General features: G+C 32.0%; 1 protein-coding gene across 2 annotated transcripts in view; it reads right to left on the reverse strand.

The window, feature by feature from the left end:
• Positions 1 to 26563, reverse strand: part of jar (Myosin heavy chain 95F jaguar) — a 67203-nt gene that overhangs the window by 39793 nt on the left and 847 nt on the right. For both annotated transcript variants that reach the window (XM_074122443.1, XM_074122441.1), the window contains exon 2: positions 23316 to 23486. The gene's annotated coding sequence lies outside the window, so the exon portion shown is untranslated. The remainder of the gene's footprint in view (positions 1 to 23315; positions 23487 to 26563) is intronic.

Here is a 26563-nt window from a genome sequence, read left to right on the forward strand (position 1 = left end):
TATCATTGTTTACTTATAGCGCTAACGCGCTGATTGTAGCATAATAAACGCAAAAAAAAATATGTATATATACAGGGTGTTCATTTTAAGACGGCTCAAATGCATTTCATGCTTAAACGGTTAATCTGAGCGAAAAATGGTAGAGGAAAAATTTGTTGCCAGTCACCTCTAGTTTCAGAATATGTAACTTGATTTTATATTCCTGCGCGCTACGCGGATGACGCGCGAACAAAAGTGAGGGTTTGCAGTTGACCGTATACACCATTTTAAAGAGTATAAAAAGTTATGAAAGAAACCGGAAACCGCAATTCGATATTTTCAAAATTAAAGGTGCTAGGCCATTTCAAAATCTGGTATTTATTAATCATATTTCAATTTTTTAACTTGTTATCGAAGAGAAAGAAGATCACGCCATAGGTCATTTTTATGTATTTTTTCATCCCCTTTCTACTAATAATATTGCCAAGGCAGTAAAGCTAGTATTTTTCTTAATATCGGGAAATAAGTCGTTTTCCGAGTGATTTTTCTAAGAAAAATCAAATGTTAAGAGCTTTAGATATTCTCAAACATACACAAAATGGCTAAAAATTAATTTTACATCTGTTACAAACAAGAAGGTTTTATAATTATTTGGTAATTTTGGGAGAGTTGCATTTAATTACCAAAAAAATTGGAAACCTCCTGCCACATATTTAAGTGATCAATATCTTTCATGTAATGGATCAATCTTATTCCTTAATTTACCAAATAATGCACTTTACGCAACTTGTGAAGCATGTACTGTGCCTTTAAAGGTGACTCCTCAGACACAGAGAGCAGTTGATAACCTCCTGGCTAACCTGGCTTGCGAGTCTGAGCAGGCACCTTTCAAGACACAGTTCATGCTGCAAAAGTGCATTATTTGATAAATTAAGGAATAAGATTAATCCATTACATGAAAGATATTGATCACTTAAATATGTGGCAGGAGGTTTCCAATTTTTTTGGTAATTAAACGCAACTCTCCCAAAATTACCAAATAATTATTGAATCTTTTTGTTTGTAACAGATGTAAAATTAATTTTTAGCCATTTTGCGTATGCTTGAGAACATCTAAAGCTCTTAACATTTGATTTTTCTTAGAAAAAATCACTCTGAAAACGACTTATTTCCCGATATTAAGAAAAATACTAGCTTTACTGCTTTGGCAATACTTTTAGTAGAAAGGGGATGAGAAAATACATAAAAATGACCAATCGCGTGATCTTCTTTCTCTTTGATAACAAGTTAAAAAAATTGAAATATGATTAATAAATACCAGATTTTGAAATGGCCTAGCACCTTTAATTTTGAAGATATCGAATTGCGGTTTCCGGTTTCTTTTATAACCTTGTATACTCTTTAAAACTTTGTACATGAAAATGGTGGTCAACTGCGAACCCTCACTTTTGGTCGCTCGTCTGTCGCGTACGCGATCAAGAATCTAAAATCAAGTCACATATTCTGAAACTAGAGGTGACGGGCAACAAATTTTTCCTCTACCATTTTTAGCTCGGATTAACCGTTTAACCATGAAATGCATTTGAGCCGTCTTAAAATGAACTCCCTGTATAAATATATACGAGTATATATAAATTTAGAGGCAAATTCATTTCATCAAAGTGGATTTAATGGATACTTTATTAAAAACTTTCCTTCACATTCATATTTTTCTCACGTTACGATCACCATGGCTTTGAGTAAAGAGTTTTGAAAGAGGAGCTTTTAAAGATCCTTGAGGTACGTACTAGTATCTGAGCACTAAACTAAAATATTCTAAAGTGAAATGAAGATTTGCATATACAACTTTGAAAGGTAGGTTTCAACGGATTAAACTTAAAGGACAAGTGTTATTGCTCTTTCTTTTTTTTCTGCACAATTTTTGAGTTGAATTTCTAAATTTACAAAGTCCTTATTGGCTTTTGCAGGGATGTAATAGTTTTAGAAATGTTGTCAGACAATTCTACTAATGTTTGTTTTTTGTTTAAGAAAACAAAAGAAATAAAATAGATAGGTAATCTTGGACCCGGTCGAAGAGAGTAGATCACTGAAGTGAATCGAAACTAAGTTTCATACCATGAAACCACATTATCGTCTTTTTTTTCTTTTCTTTTTACATAATTAGTGAACCTTAAACAGAAAGAAGAGGAAGTTAAGTAGACGCGGTTTATATTAAGAGAAAGCAAAATAGTGTCTGTGACATCAATTGTAACAAAAACGTGAAATTCGTGGTGATGCAACAGTAATGGACAAATTTTTTGTTCTTCCTAGTTATGTTTTAACTAGCAATTGATTGCCATAATGTGCGCAATGGCTAAAAATAAATTTAAAAAAAAAACTCGTCTACAATAAGTAAATATTGTGTCATAATTAAGTGAGTTTGAATTACACTGATTGTCTCTTGGTAAACAATTTGATTATTACAATTATAGTGGGACAATATGTCTAAAAATAAAACGAACTACATTTTTATAATTTTGTATTTATCCTGAAAGATTCTTACTCTACGTTCAATTGTGAAATTGTAGGCCAATAAGTAATAACGTTTTATCAGGAAAAAACCAACTATGCAAGTTTCAGCCAGATCGGTCTATTTCTTTGTGTTTGGCATTCGTTTGAATCGAGGAAGTCGAGTGATTTTCAAATCGTGTGAAGTGTTGCAAGGACGGTTTGCAGCTGTTCCAGAAGAATCCGCAGGACTTTAAGCGTCGTTTCGTCACTGTGGATGAAACATGGATACATCACTACACTCCTGAGACCAAAGAACAATCTAAACAATGGGTTACCAAGGGGGAATCTGCGCCAAAAAAGGCGAAGACCGTTCCTTCGGCCGGAAAGATTATGGCGACTGTCTTTTAGGATTCGCAAGGAATAATCCTCATCGACTATCTGGAAAAGGGTAAAACTATTACAGGTGCATATTATTCATCGTTATTGGTCCGTTTAAAAAAACGAGCTGCAAGAAAAACGCCCACGATTGGCCCACAAAAAAGTCCTTTTCCATCACGACAACGCACCAGCTCACACCTCAGCAGTTGTGGTCGCAAAATTAATGGAAATAGGGTTCCAACTCGTTTCACATCCCCCCCTATTCTCCAGACTTGGCTCCCTTGGACTACTATTTGTTCCCCAATATGAAGAAATGGCTGGCGGGAAAAAGATTTTATTCAAACGAGGAGGTGATTGCAGAAACGAATGGCTATTTTTCAGACTTGGACAAATCCTATTATTCGGAAGGGATCAACAAACTAGAGCAGAGTTGGACGAAGTGTATAAGCCTAAAAGGAAACTATGCTGAAAAATAAAAAAGGTTTACCCCAAAAAATTAAGTAGTTTTTATTTTTGCACGGACTTTTCAAACGACCCTCGTATAACTTTTCAATCAATCTGTGCGATTCAGCAGAAAAGAGCGACCTTTACCAATGTTAAGTTTGGCTTGGAAGTCATTAGAGTTAGTGTTTTATTAGAACCAATCACACAAAGCTGCGATGATTAGAGTTTTTCATAAATATAACGATATATTAAATCTTTTGATATAAGAAAATTATAGTTTGATCATGTTATTTCATTTATTTTCCTTAAAGGAATGTTAAACACATAATCAAAATGTTCGATCTGTAAACTGCCTAACAAACTACTGTGATATTTTAACTGGTAGGGCAACTGTTGAACGAAATTCTTAGGATAAAAAAATAATTGCCATTTCAGTCGGGTAAAAATTTATTTTGCCTAGCTTTCGACCTAGGTCATCTTCAGGGCTGAGGAACATATTTACAGTTTGTTAACAATGACTCTATTGAAATGAATATGTATAATAAAACGAAATTTACAAAAATTATTTACCTAGTTTAGAAAGTAATACTATTACATTTCAGGGTTGGTGTGTCTTCTGTATTGTCTGTTCATGGACTGAGTGTGATCGGTCTATGTACAATATGTGTTAGGTTGTGTGGAAGTCAGTGTTGCCAATTGTCAAGTATTTTGTAGTAAGTTTGCGTATATGTTGTTTAAATTGTTCGTGTCTGTTTTGAAATTTATACAGTTTTCTGTCTTAGATATGTATATCATTTCTAGAAATTCTTAGGTTAAGTTAGATAAAGAAGAAAGCCCTTAGCTACCTTCACCAAATTAAGACATGGTATCTGCCGGCTGAAAAAACTGAAATCTTCATTTGGAAAACATTTTCAATCGCTTCTACATCAACTTCAATCTCAAAACCACTTTTGTAAACTCGATTATTTCGTTATCTACTTGTTATTATTATCATCTTCGAATTTCTTTCACATGACTAACAACAACTCGTCAAAACCTGAGGATTGATCATTGATGATGCTTTGGAAAAGGTGTAGCACTTCACTTATCTAATCTACTACTTTACAATTCTTAACAATACTTAACGACAACTCTGGTATTGAAAATCTGTGACTCACCAAAAACAAAACAGAATTAACACTCAATCACGGCAGCTTCTTATTTTTCCCACTAGTTCGTACTTTATTGCAATTTCTTTGAGAATTATTTTTGCAATCGAATTCGGTCAAAACCATTTCCACTTTAAGACTGAATAAGACAGTGGAAAACATAACCACTTTAATATGCTGGAATAAGTAAAAAATTAAGTTGGTTTCGAGTTACTAAAAAGGGCCGAATGATTCTCTGCCATTAATCGATTTCGAGTGCTAGCTTCCAAATCTTTTTTAGATTTACTTTTGAGGGTCTATAATAATATACGCTACAGGATTTAAGGGGCCTAACAGAGTTTAATTAAACGTTAATTCAAAAGTCTAGGTTGTAACCGAAAAATAGTCGTAGGTGGCAGGAGCTGCTACATAATATAAATTTGCACTTTGGACTGCAAGACCAGGTGCTGTTTACAGCCAAGATTCCCAAAATAAAAAAATTCATTCTCTACCGTGCGTTCGGCCTGGCCAGTGCCTGCTTATATTATCTATCGTCTGTGAGTTCTATATTTTTATTATAATTTTGTATCTAGTATAAGTTTTCCTTTTGTATGATTTTTCCCTTAATTAAAGGTATTTTGTTGTTTGGTTCATTAAGCACAAGAAAGGATTTTATTTTACTCCCTATCGCCCCGGGTGATTGTCTCCAGGAACCTCCCTCCTCTCACCAGTGAGCTATCCCGCCAGAGGCACCCTTAAGGGTATTTTTCTAATTGAGGCTGGTTAGGGATATCGTATCTGATAGCTTCGGCTATCTGGCGCCCTCAAAGATACCGTCCCTTTCCCCTAGTCGGTCACAAGGTTTATACTTAGAATGAATGAAATACCTTCAAGATGTTGCAAAACTGAAAAGCATTATCTTCTCTCTGCAGTTCGATATATCAATAAAGTCCCGTCTGGAACAGTTTATTAAGAACAAAAATCGTTAATCACATATAGATTGAACGCCGTATTAAAAATTATTACTTAAACAAGACCTAATTAGACAACAAAATCTTGTTTAGACTTGTTATAAGTTCACTAATCAGAATCTCCTTAAAAACAACAAAGAAAACTTTGACTTTTCCCGTCAGAAAAAAAGTTTACAACACTGTAAGAAGTATATTCAGTATCGGATTAAGGAATATTTAATTACACCATAGACACTGCATTAATTAACAGTTAGTAGCGACTACGGTGCTGCCATCTCATGGTCAGGTGAACTTTGTAAACCATCACTCTTATTATTTCTCTACTTAAGTTATTAGAGAATGATTAAAGTTATTCAGAAGGCCTGACTATTCACAAACACGAGTTATTCAGAAGGCATAACTATTCACAAACAGTTATTCAGAAATAGTTTTTCCTATACTATTTTAATTAATGACAAGATTTTTTATCAGCAGTGACAAATGATAGTCTTTTTTTTTTCAAAAAAAAAGTTCATTTATTTTATCTCCCAAGTTTTTTTTTTCACATTCATCATCTTATCTCAATTTATTTCCCTCTCACGAAAGTACCCAGAACAGATATTCCTTGGTTTTTGCTAATAATATCCTAGTTTAACATTATTTATGGCCTGACTATTCACAAACAATTTTTGTGAATTAACAAAACTGGTAATTTAAATATGCCTTTTTTTATTTAGATTCCGATCTTGAATTCATTTCATAAAGAATTGTTAAAACATAATAAAATAATAGTATAAACTGAAACTATATTTTCTATTGCAAACAGCTAAGGTAAGGTTAATCCCCCATTTCATTTAAATTAAAACTTAAATAACAAAGCTTCTTTTTGGAAACTAAGCATTCATAATGCTCCTTACTTTGTTTCCAATCATACCTTGCACCGAGATTTCCTTGTTCCCTATGTTTCTGAAGCTGTAAGATCCCGATACTTTAAATTCCACACATCAATCACCTCACATCCTAATCCTCTAGTAGCTCAACTTACCACTCTACCAGGAAATCCTCCCAGGCGGTTGAAGCGCAGGTGGCCACGCGATCTTCTAAATGAAGTAAGAGCTAATGTACAGTAGTGAACTGTACCACTTTGGGAGTTTCACCAATGGGTGAATTCTCCCCTCATGTATTCAAGTATGTATTCTATGTATCATGTTGTATCAGCTTCACTTGATGCAGAATTATTCTGCAGTTGTGAAAATAAATAAATTAAAAAAAAAAAAAAAAAAAAAAAGCATTCAAATTTTATCAAATATTTAGCTTATTGATTTTCACCAAACAGAGTTCGTTGATTCATCAAATGAATATTTTACAGTAACAATATAACTGAAAATATGTCAACTATTAATAATCTATTATGTACTTTGCTTTTTACATAATGTATATGTAGGAAGACGAAAATTTGGTTCTATTCTAAATAATTTACTAACTTAAAGGGTAATACCCTTTCTGCGACTTCGATTACATGAAAATGGAACACAGAAAAGTTGATACAATAAAAATAAAGTGAGTAAAGTATAATTCTGGTTTAGTAAACTGGTATTTTACTCACTAATTACTTGAATCAATTGTGATCAAATTCATTCGCAAATTCTTTTTTCAGGAATTAACAGGAGCAATCAAAATTTACTCAATTGGACAATTTTATTGATACAGATTAACTTCAAGCAATTGGTTTTTTAACACTTTCTATTGGAAAAATAATTTTCACAAGTGGAAAAAAATTGTTAATCTGCTGGAATAAGTAAAAAATTAAGTTGGTTTCGTGTTACTAAAAAGGGCCGAATGATTCTCTGCCATTAATCGATAAAATAAATAAATAAGAAATACAACAAATATAACTCTAAATCGGCACTAGAAATGTTGTTAGAGAAGTCCGCAGTTTTAATAATTTTCACAAGTGGAAAAAAATTGCTATATCTAAAAATTCTACTGAATAGGATGCGTTATCAAGTAATTTTAACCATGACACTATAAAGAAAAATGGATTTTAAAGCGTCGAGGGCACTTAAAAAACCTTGTCAATGTTTTATCAGCGCGTTGAAGGGACCTGCATGAATACAATACTCTAATGGTGATATTTACATAGAATCAGATAAAAAAAAAAAAACAAGAAAAACACGATTATAAAACAAAAATTAAAAACAACGATAACAACAATGCTGTATTATAAGATAAAAAATAAATAAATAAAATATTCTATAATAATAAGGTACGTTAGAAAGACAAAGTTCTATTCGCCATTTTAAATTGTATTTTACCAAGCTCTGGTTATTTAGTACAGCTCTTATCTTATATTCTGTGGCATACAATTCAGTTTAAGTTAGTCACTAATATTATGTAAGAAGTAATAAAAAGTTTTCTTATTGTGTCGGGTTTTATTGTTTAATAACCTTCCAATTGTTAACATACTTTTGTAATGCACTATATATTTAATCAAATTTCGCAATACTGAACACATTTCTCGTCTTATTGAAACACTTTTTGTATTTTCTTACAACTGTGTAGTCGTTTCGTTTGATCGTTTTAGAGTTCAATGGACTATCCATTACGAAAGTTTCTTAAATGATACAAAAAAAAATGTTTTATCACAAAATCGTTCGGCATTGAGAATTGCTTACTAAACTCAAGAGCGTCTTACCTGCTACCTCTCTATCTTATCTTTCTAGACTCTTTTTTTAGTGTAGTTCGTCATAATACATACTTTACTTTATACTTATGCCGATGACACGGCAATTCTCTCACCTACAAAGACCTTGTCTATAGCCCAATAAATGTACAAATCAATTAAAAACAAATGGAAGTCGGAGAATTTAAGATCGGTGTTTATTGTTTAAATACGCTGAGAAATACAACAAATATAACTCTAAATCGGCACTAGAAATGTTGATAGAGAAGTCCGCAGTTTTAATAATTTCAATCTAACTTAAAAGATTACTCAAAAACTGAGATAACGGTTGTTTAATATTATGACGTCTGAATTTAGTATCTTTTAAAGATTTTCCCCACTTATCTGAGTCATTCCTATGTGCAGTAAGCATTGCTTTCTTGATATTACTTTCAGGGTTGGACACTGTTCATCCTGCAAGGTACTTTTTTAGGTTGTTCATCAGTTAGTCTGTAGTCCTAAGGGAGCATGCAATATTGGTCAGTAAGAAATATTGTGTTTGTAAAACTAAATAAATTGTTAATTGTTAAAATTTAAAGAACCAATGGTAGACATTTCCATTTTTCGTCAATCTCTTGTAAAAATAACATGAAGAACAAATTTTAGAAAAGAGATTCCCAACTTTGGATAGCCTTTTTTGTAAGCTAGTGTTCAAAAATTCACAAATTCTAGCTGTAAAGTCCTTAATTAGCTACACTAAGATAAAAAAAAAGTAATTTATAAATGAACTAACTAGAAACTAAATATTACACGAAAATATTATCTGGTGCTAATGCTTAAATGGCCTTCTACGCTACTCAAACACTGACAAAAATGCAATCTATTTTCAGTATATGATTTGCATTTGTTTAAAGAATGAATACAGGTGATACTAATAATGATAGTAAGTTCGTTAATACAGCCAATGCATTTGCTCAAGTGTGACGTAAGACAAGAACATCTGTTTTTTGCCATGCTCGTTCAGTTAATTTTGAAGTAGAATTCCTATAGAAGAAGAAACGGAAGTTATCAAGACAATTTCAAGCAACTTATCATTCTGAGCATTAATAGTTTTTAAGGTACCATAACTTGAGAGAACATTTCTGGACATCTCATCCTCCGGAATAACCAATAAAAGGTCCCTCCATCCATAACCAATCTTTTTCATTTTATCTATGACCTTTACTATTATCTATTATACCTAATACTTTTAATTTGCCAAGTCGATTGAAACTAATGAGTGATAAAAGAAGTCGAAAATAAATTTAAATTAACCGTAAAATTTCTAAATGGAAATAAATTCTGAAATTGTTACAACGTATATGTCGGGTAGGTACTCTTAGATGTCCGAGAGTCGTCAGATATACGTGGGAGTTCATAAATACCATGTAAATCTTTCAACCATATTTGCTAATGGTTATTATAGTAAAAAGTGGGCGTAAAATTTTAAATTCAATCACTTTAAAGAATTTTTCAAGAATTACATACATAAAAAGCTTTTTCCATATAAAAGAAAACTGTTCTTAAAATTCTCCTTCTTTAAATCTTCAGTTAGAGGGTTTAAAAGGTAATAACTATTAGAAAAAATGCTCATTTGATATGTTATTTCCCCTCGGACAATCCGTGATGTTTTGGTATCGAAGCTACTTACTCACGATCAAGCTTGCGGTTTTATTTTCACTTATACGAGCAAAACTTTTTTCTCGGCTGTAATTTCTTAAAATATTCTTGAACGCCCTTCCAACAACCTTCTTGCACAGACTAAAACCCTTTGTTTAAGGAATTTCTATGTCGTTGCTCACATTGTTGGATAATATCGCTGATTTTATCTATCGGAATACACGTTTTCTTTGTTTATATATCTGTACTGGTGGTTTACTAATTTTGTGGATTCTTATTTAGAACTTGCTTTTGTAAGTTTTATATGTTGAATAAAAACAACGACAAATCATTTTTTAAACTCAACCTACAAAACAAAAGACTTATTACCTCTTGTTACTGCGACCTATTTGGTCATACGGCATCGAAGTATGGGGGATCGACAAAACGTTCCAATTCTTTATGCATCCAGACTTTACAATCCAAAATACTACGAAAACTACTAAACGCTCCATTCTATATTTCTAACCTCGCCATCCATAATGATCTCAAAATCCCTTTCATTAACGACCCGTTTCTTAAAATTTCATTCCTTTAAAGCAGCTCATCCTAATCCTTTAATTCAACACTTATCTTCTTTTCCACATTACCAGGTAATCCTCCAAGGAGATTGGAAGAGAAGATGGGCCCGCGAACTACTCTCCTCATAACAGTACAATAGTTCACGTTAATGGAGTGTCGCCACTGGGTGCCTTCACCAATCTTCATTAATAATCAAGACACTATATTACACCACATTTGCTGGTTGCAACAACCGTTGCAGTCGCAAATTTCAATAAAAGTTAAAAAAGAAACAAAAAAACTATATTACCTCTATTTTTCCAAGTATACTTAAACTGGGATTGAAATATGTCCCATTTTTCCCTTGTTTTACGTCATTAGGTAAGGATGGGACTACAGATCTTTTCTGATGACCGAACATTGAGGATGTCCATTAACAAATGCTCCCCACTTTAGCCCAAATTAGTAATGGAAGCAATTTTGCAGAAAGAATTAGATTCAATTGAATTTTCTGCAATCTCCATCCTTACCCCTTATTTCTTCATTAACTATTCAAAGGAAAATTACTTTAACCATCTCCAAGAGCATTTAAGAGACAATGTGCGCTGTTTTAAATGGGATTTGCTTTTTTTAACAAAAAACACTACTAACTGTCCGTCACCACAATTGCCAGACTACCAAAACAGGAAATACCCTCTTGTAGAATGTATTCAAGAAATTCAAATTCATCTAGAAGATTGTAATGAATCTAATTCTCTTTGGGCTGTGTTTTAACTTGTTCTTTTCAACGTCAATTTATTGCAATAAAGATTTGAACAAATCACTAGGTAATTTAACCAATTTTAACAGTGTGTGCATGATTTATCCAATTTTTAACTTTATAAAATTGTTGCAGACAATTTAAATAGTTAATGATTGTAATAGTTTTGGTCAATTATCTAGAATTTAGCCTGACGAATTAGAGGATATTGAATTAAATTTTAGAGATACATTCCAACTGTTTTATCCCAGAAATTTGGGAATACAATTTGTTTAAACCATTACTGAAATTTTCACAATTGACATTCTATTTCTTACTTTCTCTAAAATGTTAAAAGTTAGTAATGTTATTGAATTAATATTTCTAATTTGTTCTTTTTCAAAGTGTGAACAAATCCATTCTCTTTCCGATAAGGACAATCATCTTTTTTGATCGTAATTTTCTCATTATCTTTTAAATCATTTTGTTTAAACTTCTATCCATCTTTCTGTACCACTTTTATCACATGATGATACATTTTTTTACAGCAAAATTTAACACTTAAGGAGATATTTTGAGGGCAACTTGTAATACATATTGGTTTTCAGTTAACAAATTTTTCTTATAGAATGTACAATAATTACAATTTCTTTCGAATTACTAGTTTAATTCTGTTCTAAAACAATACAAAAAAAATAGAAAAGGCTGAGTTTCCTTTATATTCAACTCAATTACGATTCCATCTCTCATGGTTGGAGTTCATGGACGTAAACATTACTGACCTTTAAGGAAATTGCCAAACAAAAAACTATGAGGATTGCCGGAATACGGTCTTTACATATTTTTCTTTCAATCAGATATTTCATTTAGGTAGAACGATGTACGTATATTCTTTAATTTCCCTTGAGAAGTTCCCTTAAAATCGACATCGTGATTCTTAATTCACAATATTTGCAATGCTGAAAGTGATATATTTATTTTTCTCAGCAAAAAAAAGTAATTTCTGTCAGTAGTTCTATACAGATTGCGTGAAAATTCCGAGTTCAGTTTCACAGGATTATGAGTTTAATTCCCCTACTTTTAGAAGTCATATAAAAATTATAAGTTGGACATAAATATGTTAGTTTGGTACAAAAGATGCAATAGAAGCAAAATCAATGTTTAAAACGGGTGCTCCCAAGAAATATCAACCATTTTTTTTGGCCATTAGTATTGCTTGATTATTGTTATTGTTCTAACAGGTTAGGGTAAAGTCGGGTGAGATGGCCAATCGGGAGAGATGGCCAACAGCCGAAATTTAACCGAAATGTCGTCCGACGGCGCTGCGTGACCTCTCCAATGATGAACCTTCATGTCTGACTGCAGTGAGTTCATTTTGGTCTGCGTCAAAGTGTTATTAATTAACTCAGAGAATAAAAACATTATCGTCTCGACAAAAAATTTTATGATAGTTGCATACTGCGTGCTGCAGCGAATGTATGTGTCGAAATTTTAGTGTTGTTTTCTACATATTAGGAAAGTACAGTATACATTAATGAATCCTAACTTCTAAAACTGTCAAAAAGTACGCGTTGAGTTATGTTTATCATGTTGGCCATCTTGCTCTACCATCAAACAGTAGGGATAGATGGCCAATTATTTTTACTTTTTTTCTGTTATAGTTTGGCTCAATTTCCAATTTTCACTGCAGAAAAATGCCAACTCTGCATAAAAGACAGAACACTAACCGCGGAAATTATACTGAAGAAAATACTGAGATCGTATTAATCCCACACCCAAACTGTCCGTCTCTGCAAGAAAACGAGCCAAGTCTGTTGTCACTTTATTAAATTCTCTCTAGCATATTGCTGTTGTGAAAAACAGAGTTGCAAAGAAATCCAAACCAACAAGAAATACCATCCCCAAAGAGAGACAATTCTGAAAGAAAGGATTGTCCGAAAAAGAAAACGCTCACCTTCCCCAAGTTCCGACGATGAAGAGGACGAATCAGGAATCGAATTTGAAGAGGAAAGTGATGCTATTTTAGAAATAGATGAAACTGAATGTACAGATGGCCAATTGATATTTTTTTTTTTTTTTTTGTAAGAATAAAAAAATGTTTCCCTTAGCATTTTTCCTGAAATTTTTACCTTATCTTATGTTTGTGAGCGTATAAGGTTTCCAAAAATAATAATAAAGTAAGCCTAGCCCCTACCAAAAATTTGCAGGCACCCTCCAAATAAAATGGTGGCCATCTCACCCTATTTTACCCTACACCAAAGTAACGTCACATTTGAATTAAGACAATATTTAAAACGCACTGTAACTTTTAAGCATGTTTCCAAGTTAAAATCAAGTTTCAAACTGGATTAAAAACAATTCAAATTCTGGAAAACAAAATTGAATTAAAAAATGTAGGCCAATAAAAATTAAATAATTTTTTTTTATAAAATAATTACCATCTTTTTTAAAAACTTTTAATAATAGTAATAGTTTCAACCTCGTTCTAAAATTTGCAATTTTTAAAGAAGGAACAGCGAATTGAAATTAATACATAGTGAAACATTTTAAGAAATCATGACGTTACTGATGTAATTTCATTTTTCTTTACATTCCACAGTTACGCCTAGAATAATTCTTTCAAAAAAATGTAAATATTCATAAAAAGTCTTTGTTTTTTTAATTTGAAATAAGATTGAATAGTACTATTTTTGTTACAATCTAACTTTCGATAAATATATTCAATGAAGGAAACGTGTTAAGAATAGTCCGGATGAGTCAATTATTAACTATCTCCAGTTAAACATAAATATTACGAGTTAGAAATGGAAGACCAAGGAAAGTATAAATTTAAAAGATGAAATGAAGAAGATGTTAGCAGATTGATATGCACGGCTGGTAGGACCAGTTTGCCGCATCATGCGCACGTATAACTAACTGTACACTGGATTATTAAACCAAAACCGATTCCTTCAAAGTTTTTTTTACCTTGAGTTTCTGATAAATGGTAGATTGAAATAGACATTCTTTAAAACAAAAACAAAAATCTGGTCATAAACTGACACATTCTCTTGCTAAAGTTTTTGTAATTTCATTATTTTGTGAAATTAGGATTTGTACTAAAAAAAAAAAAAAAAGAAGTAGTTATCTATACTTGTGTAAATGCTGCCAAAACTCAACTATACAGGGTGAACCAGTAAGTATTGTCCATAGGCCTACTGTGTGTAGTACATCTAAAGTGGAGTTCAATGACGTATTGGACAACTTCATATTTTCCACTGTTCTTGAGTGACATCACTTTAATTTTTTTTTCTAAAATCATTACTTTTTTCCAATAAAAATGTTGTTACTCAGAAAGTTTTAGTCCGAATTCGATTCTGATGACACGGTTAGAAAGACAGATAAATTTGCTAAAAATTGACACCATTTTGAAGCATAAGTTATTCTCCGAAACAGCCTCAATCTTCCTCCAGAAGCTGGAAAAATAAAAGTAATAGAAATTTTTAAGAAAACTCATTAGGCCCTTATGTGATCATTATCAGAGCTAGGTGCTGGCACTTTTTTTTATAAAAGTTTCCTTGTTTAATGGGCTTTCATTTTCCAGGATTCCTTTTATCTTCGTATGGAGAAATTACGTTTGTTTTTGCAAGAAAACGTGTTCACAAGTTTTAGTGTTAGTTTATCAAGTTGTTTAATTCATTGAAAACTCTTTTAGATGGGCCAATAGTCAATTTTAAACTAGGCTGTCTTAAAATAAGGAAGTCAAAGGTCACAAATTGCACTTAAAAAGTATTTAAAAAAAAATCCAAACTCTGAAATATTTGAGAAAATGTTAGGAAATATTTTAAACAAGTACTATTTTAAGTACTCAACAAAAAACAGAAACGTTTTTTGAGAACTGATCTGATCTAGCGATATTCTACGTATTCCTACTAATGTGCTAATTCAAAAATACAGCATAATCTGATAACTATTCCATATAAAGACAGTTAAAAGGCTTTTCAAAATCATCAATTATACTCGATTTACTTTAAGTTAGATGAAATAAAATGATAAACAATACTCTACAATCTAAAATATCACAATACTTTTACCTTGGAAAAGACAAAATTAACTAATAGGATAAATAAATCTACCGTAATAACAAAATTAGAAAACGAAAATTACAGTTTATAAAAGTCAATGAATTCAAGTTAATGAATTCAACACTCAAAGAAAGTGCAGGTAAGCCAACCTTTCAAGGACTACAACCTGTTCTTAATCAAGTGCATCCAAGGTCATTTATATATTATTATAAATACCTCAAAAAAAACCTACAGCGGAAAATATACTCAAATATTAAGAAAAATAGTATTTCCCTCTCAAGATCAGTGAGAGAAATTGAACCACAATAATTAATAACAGAAAATTAAACGTAGAATATTTCCATGGTAACTAAGATATACAAGGTGAAAGATTTGATCAATAGTGAAGGTTTTCTACTAGCGTAACAACAACATTTAAGGAACGATCGCATTGGAACGGATATTATCATCTATGCTGACCGTTACAACGGAAAAATAAAAGATCCATCGTACTACTAGAAGATAAATCTACAGCCTATTCGTCTCGCACGTAAAAAAACATACCGTACAACTTGTTGTAGGCACTTTATTTCTGTATTAATATTATTTATAAAATTAAAATCTATTATTAAATAATAATTTTTAAAAGAAATTATAAATTGCGTGTGGCACGCTAAATATTTAAGTTTCTTCATCAATCTAGCTTGGTTTTAAAATAGAATTAACACCAAAGTCTTTATTTCGAGCTAAGTTTAGAATTTTTTTGCAGCAAATTTCAAATTGTATGCGTCTTCTAACAATTTGGGTTGAGCATTCAAACTTAGAAACTCGAATAAGTCCTCCGACAGAAACGTTTGATGCAGTTAAAGAATTAGTGTTAAAAGTAAATTCAGTTTAACTAATTTTGGAGTTAATTTTAATGAAATGTGGGCGATTTATTGACCAAATTCTCGCCACTGCTTGCTAAAACGTCTTGAAAGATAATCAAAATGAATGCTGTAAATTCAAAATGAATTCTGGAAGCACAATTTTAATAACGAAATAATGAAATATTTAAAGTTACAATTGTAGATGTTTTATTCTTGATAAAGTAAAAGTATAGAATTAGGTAACGAGAAACTAAAGTTCAACTCTGCCATCTCACGACTTCTAACAATCAAATGAACTTGGCAATTCGGCTAATAGTACTTTAGTAAACCTAAGTACTTAATTAACTTTGCTAGCAGTACTTAATAATTAAAGTTATTGATTACAGTTTCAAGAGTTCAAACCAGAAAAAAGTATTGGTTCAATATTACAAATAATAATCTGAATTAAAATAATTCAAAAATTCACGAAGTATTTTTAAAACTATCTAAAAAAAAAACAAAGCTATAAAGGTCATTAGGTCATTTATGATACTTTCCATTTGGTCAATTTATAAATGAACTGACTTTTTTAATTCACTAAAACGTTGTCTTTGATAAATTTATAAAAATAATTTTGTTTAAAATGAAAGTCACCGTTTATTTTAAGTACGTACTTCATTAAGTTTGCATTCATTTTTTTATAAATCTAATTTTATGGTTAGATAAATTTAGTATTGAAATAGGAAAGACTCCATTTCTTAAAGCAATAAAATTGCACTTTTATTTGATTGATAATGGTTTAAACATTCCAATCAGGTTGTCACATAAAACTGCACATATGTCACAAATATCAGAAAATAGAAGGTTTTTTTTAAATTATTATTTCAACAATAAATTGAGCACTGATTTAGCTACTAGAGCATTTCTCATATCCTACCGGCTTGCAGACAGTATTCCCCTCGTTACAAAAACCACTACTAGGCAAGAAGAGGCAAAAGGATTCTACAAAGAGAAAATCTTCTGGAATCAAACTCGTTATCTCCTCTTTCAAATTGTTATAATTATTATTAATGAAAGTATTTGCCAAATACTTGGAAATAATTAGAGAAAATGAAAATTACAAATGAATAATTGATGTGAATTTGCATAAATAGAAGTTGGTCTTAAAACAGGATACAAGTAATTTCATTGACACAAGTTAATGCAAATACTGGGCAGCAAAGAAAGTGTTAATAAATTAAACCGAATGGCGTAAAGAAGTGACATGAATTTTCTTTGTTTATACAACAGAAATAAACAAACATGGCACATTACGAGGGTCATTTGAAAAGTCCGTGCAAAAATAAAAACTACTTAATTTTTTGGGGTAAACCTTTTTTATTTTTCAACATAGTCTCCTTTTAGGCTTATACACTTCGTCCAACGCTGCTCTAGTTTGTTGATCCCTTCCGAATAATAGGATTTGTCCAAGTCTGAAAAATAGCCATTCGTTTCTGCAATCACCTCCTCGTTTGAATAAAATCTTTTTCCCGCCAGCCATTTCTTCATATTGGGGAACAAATAGTATTCCGAGGGAGCCAAGTCTGGAGAATAGGGGGGATGTGAAACGAGTTGGAACCCTATTTCCATTAATTTTGCGACCACAACTGCTGAGGTGTGAGCTGGTGCGTTGTCGTGATGGAAAAGGACTTTTTTGTGGGCCAATCGTGGGCGTTTTTCTTGCAGCTCGGTTTTCAAACGGTCCAATAACGATGAATAATATGCACCTGTAATAGTTTTACCCTTTTCCAGATAGTCGATGAGGATTATTCCTTGCGAATCCCAAAAGACAGTCGCCATAATCTTTCCGGCCGAAGGAACGGTCTTCGCCTTTTTTGGCGCAGATTCCCCCTTGGAACAGCTGCAAACCGTCCTTGCAACACTTCACACGATTTCGTTTTTGGTCAAGCGTGAGCAATCGCGGCACCCATCTTGCGGATAGCTTTGTCATATCCAAATGTTGATGCAAAATATTATGTACCCGTTCATTCGAGATGCCCACAGCACTAGCAATCTCACGCACCATATCATGGATTTTATCAATGATTTCTGGAGTAGTAACCTCAACAGGGCGTCCAGAACGTTCAGCGTCACTTGTGCCCATATGGCCACTCCGAAAATTTTGAAACCACTTATAAACTGTTCTAATCGAAGGTGCAGAGTCACCATAATGTTTATCAAGCTTCTCTTTAGTCTCCTGAGGCGTTTTGCCTTTCATAAAGTAGTGTTTAATCAACACACGAAATTCTTTTTCGTCCATTTTTTGAAAATCACTCGACTTCCTCGATTCAAACGAATGCCAAACACAAAGAAATAGACCGATCTGGCTGAAACTTGGTGTGTGTTCTTCCAAGAGATGCTACTAACTAAACATAACCTCGATACGCGCCAGTAGTGCTATCTCTCTGACTTTGCACGGACTTTTCAAACGACCCTCGTAGTTATTATTATTTTAAGTTTTGTTGTAAACTAAGCCTGGATGTGAGAAATTAAAATACCTGCAGATAGTACAGCAAGATTATGGGTACGTTTACTTTCAATTCTGCTATTTATTACTATATTTAAAAAAAAAAAAATAAAGAATATAAAAGAAATAAGAGAAAAGAGAAAACAATCTTTTAAGACAAATACAAGATTTACGTTATGTCACAATCACAAGGAAAAGAAAAATAACTTTCACACGGTCATTGGACAAGCTTTACTGTAAAGTTTAACTTCAATTTTCTTATAAATTGGCCATGTTGCTCAATAAATTACCAAAATTATGTAACAATAATAATAAAAAAGAAATTTAGCGCAAATTACTCACAATATTCTCTCTTGCCACAATTATTGTTCATCTCTTAAAACTTGTTACATAACATGGGTAAAAGAGAATTCAATGAACAGTAAACATGTTGGTTTTCATATAGGAGAAACAAAGGCGCCACGGTAGCCGAGCGGGTTAAGAGGCGAGACCTGCAAAGCTAATATGCATTGTGGTACTGGGTTCGATTCCCGGTCTTTAGGCCTTGGATTTTATTTAATGGTTAAATGAGAAATAGTAAAGTACGTTTGCTAGTCGTCTCCGTCCACGACACCTAGTAAATGGTAGTTGGACGTTAAGCCCCGCCTGAAAAAATAGGCAAATACTTTACTTTATAGGAGAAACAAGACTGACAATTCCATAATCCCAAAAATCTGTTTTCTAGTAAAAAGATGATGCACTTTACATATTTCTTCTTTCTTTCTTTGGCCGATAATCCAACCATGAAGGACGCTGGTCTCTTCTAACACTCTCTTCTGATCCCAAGTCATCTGCCTCCATCAACTCACTGTCTCCGAGATCTAGCTCCCTCACATCAGCCAGCCACCGCATTCTTCTCCTGCCGCCAGGATAGGCGGCCCTAAAGATATTTCCGGGTATCCTTCCCACTTCCATTCGCTCCAGATAACCCAATCATCTTAACATCCCATTCCTAACAGCTCCTGCTCTCCGCACAAGTTGTGGGTAATGATTATCTTTCTGAGGTATTTTTTTTTCACTTCCTGACTCCAAACAGTCACCCACCTTTCATTCTCAGCATCTAGGTGTCGCTATCATTTGTAAAGAAGATCCTCTTAGGTACAATCTAAAAACAGATCGTCTACTTGGCATTCCCGAATAATTACTGAGCGAATTTTATATCGAACTCCGAGGCCATCTTCTTGCTGTTGAAATGTATTTGGTCTTTCATCCATTAAACTCAGGTACAACAAATTTACTAGCTTCCTTGGCGAACTCCTTTAAATGTCATCAAGGTCGTGATGAAATAACCAAATCGACTGGTATTTCTACTATTTCCAAATGAGGTGTGCCACCCCATTCACAGACGGTCCTCGCCAACACTTACAAAATAAAATATTTACATATTTTCTTCCCAGAAATTTTTAAAAAATGATTTTGCACATTTTGTTAACCCATCTTCATCAATTTTGGCATTTTAGTCAAAAATTCAATAGTACGATCTTTAATTTTAGCTGCCCAGAATTATTTAATATCAATATTTATATATTTAATAAAAATAGATAGGGTAGAATATTAAACCATTTTTTACTATTCAGTAAATAATTCTTCTAATTAGTGATCTGAAATTCTTAACTGCATAACAATACCCACTTATTTGGCTGGAATGTTCAGTTTTAATATCCAAAAATACACCCAGTACACGCTTAGCAGCATAACAAGTATCGTATTTAGGGAAAAACTTTTTTTTATAAAACATTATCAGGAGACGGCCTTAAATAGATCTGATAAAGACCTAGGAATTGTCAAGCCTCGATCTGGATTGGAAAGTTCCAACTTCTGAGAGAATCCAGATGCCTGGAAGACTAGGCAGCCAGCTACATCTGGAAGATGGGTCCAGATTATCGCCGAACAAAAGAACATTTACTTTAGCTGTTCGCTGAATTATTCTCTTAACTTAATGATTCGTGGCCAAACGATTCTCTTAATGAACTATTTATTTTGTTTTTACTGAATCGTTCATTTTTCACTTTCTCTGAAACGATTTTTTTACAACTTATTCAAAATTAAGATGCAATCGAACTTTGATAAATGCAAATAACAAAATAGTGTGTATGTTTCACACCAGATCTATTACTTAACTGCACTTTCTGTCTGCTTTATGACAGATCTGTAAGAAATATTCTTTCCCACTAAACAAGGCCTGTTTTTTCAACTTGCGAACAAAGGATAGCTTAAAATTACTTTTTTTATAAAAAAAATAAAAATAAAAAAGGGGCTAAAAATAAAAATAATAATCCAACCTTCGCTACAAATTATTGAAGTAAATTACAGAGCAGTTATTATAAGTCTAGAAATACGCCGAGATAATTACAGCCCCTTCGTGACTCAGTTAAAACTTTTTTCTATTTAGTGCGACAAAAGAATGCTTAAAAATACAATGTACTTTCAAAAGCAAGCTAGAAACCAGAAAACTAATTTTGTAGATTATATATTTTCTTAGGACTACTGTTTTTTTGGGGGGTAAAACCTTCTTATGTGTTCAAAAATAGTTTAATGTTCTACCCACTACATAATATATAAAAAAACTGAGAAAAGCCTTGTTGTAATTTTGAATTTAAAAAATTCAAAACAAATTGCGTGATTACAATAAAGAGAAATGACAAACATCAATGAGTAAATCTAGTAGTGTGGAGAAAAATTTAAAAGTATCCATTTAAATAACTCTCCAAATAAATAACTCATCCAAAACACACGAAATAAAAACATCGTTGTGGAAATATTACATGGAAATTGGTATGGAAAAGAGAAAAATCGTGAAGAAAATTCAACAATGGAGTTTCTTTTTTTTTAAAATTACATCATTCACAAGCAGATTTCTTATTAAAATTCCATAGGTAATACGTTCAAACCACCACAGCGTGGACACAAACTACATCACAACACACATTATTCATGACGACTACAACAAAGATAGTGCAAGGAAGGATCCCACGCCATATAAAGATCATCATCACAGCAGCACAACCTGTGCACTAACTGGAATACAAAATTAGGTTTGTCACGACTTTTTTTTTTTTTTTTGTTTTTTACCTATCTACTTGTTTGGGAGAAATAATAAACTATTTTAATATTACCGGAACTTAGCGTCCCCTATCTTACAGCGGAAGTCATATAACCCATTGTTTGTTAGCTATTTCAGGATGTGAGGAGACAATACACCGGTGATACGATAAAGTAGTTACAAAAAAAAAAAAACAACATTTCGACCTTTTAAAATTCATATGAACCTGACTAAATTGGAAATTAGTATCGCTGCTTACTGGCCTTAATATAAATAACCTTCCAATTTGTACAGACAACAAATACAAATTTGAAAAGTATACTTGATTTTTCTTGAGCAGAAATCAAGAATGATTTAAAGAAGAAAGCAAAAATGTCTTCACCAAATAGCATGATTAATTTAAAAATCACAAAATAAAATTCTAATTTGAATAATCTCAATAATAAATAAAAGAATAACTAAGTCTGAAACTAAGAGTGTAAGTCCAAAGTTAGAATGGTACTGTTAGATCTAAATAGCTGAGTGGTTATCAAAAAATAAAAAAATTATTCAGGGATGGATTTTGACCGAATACGAATGGATTATTCTCTGAAATCAAACAAAATAAGCTTTGTCTGTTAATTTCTATCATTTTGAAGTTATTAGAAGGTAAGAAAATAAGTTTTTCGCAGCTGGAAAGGTAAAAACTTATTTTCAGATGAAAATTCAAAATAAAAAAGATGGCTACTTCTTTCAAGAAAAAGTTAAATGGCTGCTGAGAAAATTGACGCGATTTGTTTCTAATTGCGTTTCACCAGCAGAAATTGATAAATATTCAACTAAACGTTTTGTAAAGACGGGGTTGGATAGGAGCAACCAGCTGGCCTAACTATCTAAGTGAGAGAGGGCCCCCCCCCATGTCCAGTCAACCATTTTTAAGTAATTTCTAAAATGGAAAAAATAATTAGCTTTAGAAAAAATATTATTTATAACCACATTAAAGCCTGAAAACTAGAGAAAAGTATAAATATATTTTCTTTTTTAAATTATTTTTCTCCAAGATTGTAAAAACTTTTCTAAAACTTGAAAATGAAAAATTTTAGATTTCCATTGGACAGACCATTGACAATTTTATCTTTTTACTCCGATTATCGCACTAACATCAAACTAAATATTTACAATTAAAAAATTTGAGTCAGTAAATATGTGAGTAAGCAAAAAATAAATAAATAAATAATAAAAAAATTATGTGTCTAGTAACAGAAGAAATTATTGACTCAAATATAGTCAAGGTCTTGTCAATAACCATGTTTAATTTTTTTTTTTCTTAATTAAACAATTCATTGTATTAATATTTAGCTTAAGCTTTTTTAAGAGGATGTAATAATTAAAAGAACAAGTATTTTACCAGATAATAGAAGTAATGAGGCTACAGATATTCAAGAGTTCTTAGCAACTTTTATTATAGGTGAGGGCGTTTTGGTTTCTACCAGTAATTCAAACTTAAAATAAGAGGATAACTGATTCAATATCTAAGTGCCACACAATACGAAAGCTGATGAACGTTAGAATACTGGCGCCAAGTCGGTGGTAGAGTTAACTTTGAACCCACCTTGCTGTAAACATTAAGTTTTGCTCTTTAATTGATACAATTATTACTTCGATTGAAATTATGTAATCTCAAAGTTGTTCTTATAAAAAAAAAAACCGGCCTTAAACTTCATGAATCACTGATTGTAAGTGCGATTTCCGTTTTTACCATCGGTTTTCAATCAAAAGTTCTTATTTATTTAATAACTGTAATAAAAACTAGAACAGATTTTACTTGAAACGTAAAGAAAATAACATAAAGGCTGGATATTAAAACAAAAATAATGTAGTGGACTTACCTCATAGCACCACAAGTAAGCCCTCTGTACTGTTGTTCGCACACTAACACACAGCACACTGAGACTGGCGGTTTTGTCTGAGTTACTTGTCAGTTATTTTGTGGAGAGGGGATGGCCATAGTTGGTTGCAATAATAGTTCATAGAGGTCGGGAATGTACGAGCCATTGCTTCTGTAGATTTCACGTAAACAAAAATTAAATTCTATTAAAACGAATATAAATTTGAAGTATTTAAAGAGAGAAACACATAGTGTATGCATGTAGCCTAATTGATTTCAGACTATGTTTTTGAACAATAACTTACTCTTCTAAAATTAGACTTTAAATCAACTAAGGTTCAATTAAAGCACCCCAGGCTCATGGGATTTTTTTGAATGCACCGAGCTAATATTGTAAATACCACCTCATGATTCTTTTCAATTATTAAGACTTAAATTCCAGAAATGTGGGTTCATTTTCCTCATTTCTTTGAAAATAAGTTTAGTAATAATAAAACAACTCAGATTGATTAATAATTGGAGTCCAATAGATTGACCTATTAAGCGACTTCATATAAACAACCTTATGTGCTTCATATTATTCCATATTCAATGGTGTATTTAATTTTTTATAAACTTGAAAATATAGTAGTAATAAGATTTTGATGTTAGAAATAAGTAAAACAGAAATCTATGTAATAAACTTCTTTGGGTAGAAATGTCAATGAAGAGAATCATTAGGTAGGTCTCTTAGGAATGCTGAAAATCTATGGATCAAGAATGTCCATCCAAACTGTTGTAAACACTAATGAAAATCATTTAAAATCTGTAAATCTAATATTTAGTTACTCTCCTTTTAAAAGCTGGCGCGAACATTTGAATTATTAGTGCGTTCAATGATGCTACCATCTGCATTGTAATTGTAGTTCGCTAGAAAGTGCGCTGGAAGAGATTTTCTCTTCACGATGATGTGGACAGTGTTTTGTGTAACGAGAGAATATTGTCCGGGGCCGACTGAAAAAAGCTCCGGGTCTTAATAAACTCAGATGTTGATAAGCTTTAATTCTACTCTGTCAGAACACCAGAAATTTTGGACCATTTGAAAGGAAATACGAACCTAGTCCATATATAAATGTTTGGATCTATTGTGCCCCGAACGAAATTGATAAATTAATATAAGATGATAAGATCGACAGGATGTTGTTTTTGTAAAAGAAATAATAGAAAAGAGAATTCAGTAAAGCAGTCCCATCAGTTGATGGTTTTGACGGAAATTATCATTTAAAAAAATATTTTCAACATTTTGAACACTATTGTTAAAAGATTTAGCAAAATAGAACGAAAGACAATCCCATTTGCCCTGTTCGTGATTTTTTTTTATCATCATTTAAATATTAAAAATGAAAAAACACTTTATTTTATTTACGTTATTTAAAAGAAATTATTTCTCTTGCAGGACGAGGATAATTATTCCACTCAATTGTAAATGAACACCCACATTTTTAAAGAATTTTTTCATGCAGAGAAAGATGACTTAAATTGCCACAATATTTCTGCCCTATTTGAGCAATAACAGTAAAAAATAAATAAATCGCGTTGACATTTTCAAAAAATTAAATTACTTCTACACCGTGGTTTAAAAACAACGGTAGAATTATAATTGCTGAATAACTGCTAATTTAATTTTCAGCGTGTTAGGGTAAAAAATTGTGAAAAGGTTTGCGGAGCTACAAGTTAATCAATTTTAGTGTTGGAGTTCAAGGTATTAGCGCTAAAAATAAAACAGCGGACACACCATCCGCCGCTGAACACATAGACTGAGCAGCGTTTGTGCAGCGTTGTTGTTAGCCCGCCATGTTTAATGGGAGGAAACGGAACTCCGCACGACCTATCTTTATCCCCCATTTGGGTTGAGCGAATACTGGAACTGCGCATGTGGTTTAAAATCATTTTCTTATTTTCTATACCACGTTATCTCACTGCACGTTACCTTTTTACAGCAGTTGTTAAACTAGTACAGTTTAAGTCAACATCCAATGTTTGAGTTGTAAATTATTTACATTTTTTCGTTTTGTTGGTTATAATTTGTACTGTTTTTTTCATTTTTTTTTTAATAATGACAAGTGTTAACTGTGAACTGAGAAAAATTTATAGCCAACGTGGAAGAGTTTTATTACTAAAAGATCGATTTAAATACTCAAAATATGGTGGACTACAATCTGGTGAAACTGGTTGGAAATGTGTGGAAAAATCTTGCCGAGCGAAATTGTATACAAAAGGCGATGATTGTAAACTGTCCAGAGAGACTGGCGAACATTTACATTCGCCGCTTGATGAAAATGTAATAATGCGGCAGGCGATTAGTAATCGTTTAAAAAGAAAAAGTACTGAATGTCTAAGCGCAAAACCTTCCAAACTGGTGGATTTAGAATTGAAAACAAATGAAAACGCTTTAACAAAGTTAACATTAAATGATATAAAATTAATTAAAGATAATATGTATCATGCTCGAGCGAAAAAGAAACAATCTTTGCCCCCAAAAAATAGAAAAAGAGAACAATTAGTAAAAATCGATGATTTAAGTGTTAATTTAGCCAGAGAGCAAACGTTATCAGAAAATGATAATCTCTCACTGCCACGTTCATCGCCGGATATAAGGTGAGTCTAGAAATTATTTTAAAATCGTTTCTCATATTAAAATCATTATTATATTTATATTTATTTTTTAGCAAAACAAAGGAGGCAAAAGACAATATTTATCAGGAACAAGAAAACGAAGAATGGCCGGAATGGATTTGCCACATACAACCACATTTCTTAGCTACTGGCTTGATATAACTTCTTTTTTTTTTATTTCTAGGCCTTTTAATAAACTATATTTGTACGAATATTGTAAATTTAAACAAATGAAACATTTAAGTGTACATATTTTTGCAAAAAGGATAGTTTCATGTTCAGTATTTCCTGCTAAATGTGTGATTTAAAATTATTTTTTAAAAAAAAGTTCCAACCCATAACTGCTTTAAACAAACAAATGTTTCTAGAATTCCCGATGACTATCGTACGAGTACGATATCGTTGAATCGGGTACGACATTATTGTTGTCAGAATATATTCTTTATCTCAAATGTAATTCTTAATGTACAGAGATATGTATGTATCTTCTTTTTTTTTTTTTTAATCTAGAATAAATATTGAGACTGAATTTTAGATAATGCGTTTTATATTAATCCTTTATAGAGTTTGACAATGGAACGTTGCATAATTGCA

This window comes from Rhodnius prolixus, unplaced genomic scaffold (assembly GCF_049639745.1).
Source record: "Rhodnius prolixus isolate KJV_2025 unplaced genomic scaffold, Rpr scaffold_8, whole genome shotgun sequence".
Taxonomy (NCBI): Eukaryota; Metazoa; Arthropoda; class Insecta; order Hemiptera; family Reduviidae; genus Rhodnius; species Rhodnius prolixus.